Below are 3433 nucleotides of genomic sequence, written 5' to 3'. Positions count from 1 at the left end.
TTAAGTAACAACTAGTTAATCACCTAATTTCACAGCTATCTGAAGTGGCAATCGTTATATAGCAGCTTATCTATGATACATTCAAGATAAATGATACAATTTATTACTTGTTCATAAGCTACAACACAGCCTGCTTAATACCTTTCCTTAAATTCCACCTCTATACTACAATATGCTTGAGGTCCATGCAAAAAAGTAGAATAACTGTTTTTAAAGTAATACTAATACTACTAATAATACAATGTCCAGACTTAAGTAGAGCTAATCATATGCAAGATACTATCTTTCTATATAAACCCTTATTAATCTTCATGAAAACCCTATGAGGTTGACAAAACATATAGAACACAGAGAGGTTAAGTCACTAGAAGAGTTATGTAAATAGTAGGTGGCAGAGCTGAGAGTCAACCCCAGGCAGTCACTTGCAAGCAGGTGCATCAATCCTGGGTTCTCCTGCCTATCTTAGTAGGCTTCCTATGCAGTTCTACCCATGCCAACATCTGTCTTTCCAAGATGAATTGAACCATGTTTCTGGTATACCTTCTTCCCTACATTGCCTTTAGCCTTGCCAGAATCCCTTTTCCCCAGTTTAGTTTGTTCAGATTCTAATTATCCTTTAGGAACATATTCCAGTTAAACTCTTGTCTCAAACCCTCCTCAATGGATAGTGATTGAGAATTTGTACTTTTTCTGGAATCTACTGATATCTACTGATATGTTCTCTTTCCTCTCTATATATTTAAAAATGAGATGAATAACAGTAATTACTACTAAGTTTATTGTTAGGATTTCATGCAGATTAAGCTTTAGTGAAATACCTAGTAAGTAAATAGTGCTAGAAACATTTTAGCTATCTCTGAATCTGTACATTCAGAACAAATTTTCCACCATTTTAGGGATGCAGAAATTTATTATAACCTAAGATATGTCTTTTGGTGTTTAAATTATAACCATTGTTTTCAGTCAACAAACTTTATTGAGGATCTGGACCCTGTGAAAAAGAGACACGTAAGACATACCCTTGGTGTTTTGGTGACAGTTATATTAAAAATCAATCATGGTAAATGCTTAAAATATTATGAGAGATATAAGAACAAAAATCTAGGCAATGGAGAGTAGATTGTTTATTGAGGTGTAGAAAGCATACTTCTGAAGCTAGTCATACATGAATCAAATCCTAACTGACTTTAGCAATTTCAAACTGACTTTAGCAATTTTATCCCACTGAGGTCTCAGCTTTTTCATTAATAAAAGTATGATTTGTATATTCAAGATAAATATTATTTGCAGATTATAGGCAAAGACTTACAGAAACTAAGATGATCAGGTAATTGATATCAGCATTGACATTTAATGTATATTTTGGTCCTCCATGGTGCCTATCACAATATCTAACCCATGGGAAGCCTTCAGCATGTGAGCGAACACATGCATATTTGTGTTAATTTACCTTGTGTGTGTCAATTCTGCTACTTCTATAAGTTTATAGACTTCTCTGATGAAGAGTAACTGCTTTGGTCTTAGTGTCACAAATGGAATTTATTCTTGTTAGAAAATATGGCTTCCATTTGCATTCTATCTATGTAAGTTCTACTAATGGCAGGAAAGTAAGAATACTAAAGGAGTTTTAAAGTCCTGTTACTAATATTTCCTATTTTAATAACACTTTGATATGTGCCCTAGAAAATCTGTGAATGACCCATAATGGAAATGGGACCTAAAATATGAGAGATGAGAAAGAAGTTACTAAAATGCTATATTGTTTAACTATAGCTAACTTTTCCATTAGACTCTTGCTAGAAGCTAATTCTCACATCCAAAATTAATAATGCTTTGTCAACAGTATTGAGGCTCATAATATTGAGACCTGGAATTCTAGGAAAATCTAAGAGATATGTTGATCCTTCCCAGAATTGGTTATTGGTGATGTGGATTAGTGTAACCAATGGAACCAGTGATTTCAAAAATAAGTTATCAGCAGTAAAAATCATTGGTGTAATACAAGTCATATGACCCAGAGAGTATGGCACGTCACAGCAGGAGGAAAAATATTAAACAGCAAGGGAGAACAGAGACTATGAAAAAAGTGTGGTAGAAACAGAAATAGTAACAATGCCAAGAGTAGAGAAAATTTATGGTGAAACAGCAAATTCTAGCTCTGGAACAGTTGAATACTGAACTTATAGAATTCATTAAGACAACCTAATGGAAAAATGGACAAATGAGTTAAGCAGACACTTCACAGGAAAGAACATCATTAGTCATCAGAAAAATACACATTAATACTAGAATGAAATACCATCACATTCCCAAAAGAATGAGTGAAATAAAACAAAACAAAATCGACAATACCAAATATTGGTGAATCTTCATGGCAGCTCCATAATAACTCAACTGTCTATCACTAGAATGGATGAAACATTTACAGTATATTCATATATAGAATTACTGCACAGGTACAAGAAAGAATGAACAACATAGATAGATTGCACACAACATGGATGGATTTCAAAAATTATACTGGGTGAAAGAAGCCAAACAAAAAGTGCTTATCATATGATTTCATTGATATAAATTTTAATAATAGGTAAAATTATTTCATGGGGCTAAGAGTCAGAATAGAAGTTACTGTTAGAGAGTGCCAATGGAACAGAGCACAGAAGGAGCCTTCTGGGTGCTGGGCATGTTTTATCTATTGATTCAATAATAATTACAAGGGTGCTTACAGGTGTCACATGGGCTAAAAATATCTTGAGATGTATACCTAAGACTTGTGTATCTTACTATGTATATTATGCCTTACAGAATTTTTAAAAAACAAAACCAAACAAAAGCAAAAACAATTTTACTGTCAACCAGCAGAGAAAAATATGAATCTCAAGGAAAGGAGAACTCATAAAAGGATTGAGCTGTGTTGAAGTTTAATCTAGACACATGCAGTTAATAACTTTTCCCACTGCTAAGTGAGAAAGTATCGAATGAAACCACATATATAATTAATTATACATGTGTCTAAGATTAATAGTTTCACCCATAAGTTTTGGCTAATTTCAACTGATTGATTTTTCTCTTTTTAAAAATCTAAGTTAAAGAACTCTACTCAGGTCATTAAAACCTAGCTTTGATGATTAATTTGATACTTTTCTAAATAGAAGCATCATGTTTCTAATTGTTTACATTTCCAATTTTTATGGTATTCTTTCAAGGAAAGAAACATTAAAATTTTTGAAATTTTTTAAGTAAATAACTAAATATGTTAAGCTCTTCCAGAGATAAAAAGCAAATGACCAAATTCTACCCTCAAAATGCTAACTGGCAATGATGACTAAGTAGGTAACTTCAGATAATCTAGGCAGGTTAGGTCCACAGGGTACATTGTGAGGTCATGACTCAATCATTCTGCCACCACTCCTCTCCCCATGGCCATGGTGTA

This window comes from Suricata suricatta, chromosome 10 (assembly GCF_006229205.1).
Source record: "Suricata suricatta isolate VVHF042 chromosome 10, meerkat_22Aug2017_6uvM2_HiC, whole genome shotgun sequence".
NCBI classification, from domain to species: Eukaryota; Metazoa; Chordata; class Mammalia; order Carnivora; family Herpestidae; genus Suricata; species Suricata suricatta.
Note: the sequence above shows the minus strand (reverse complement) of the source record.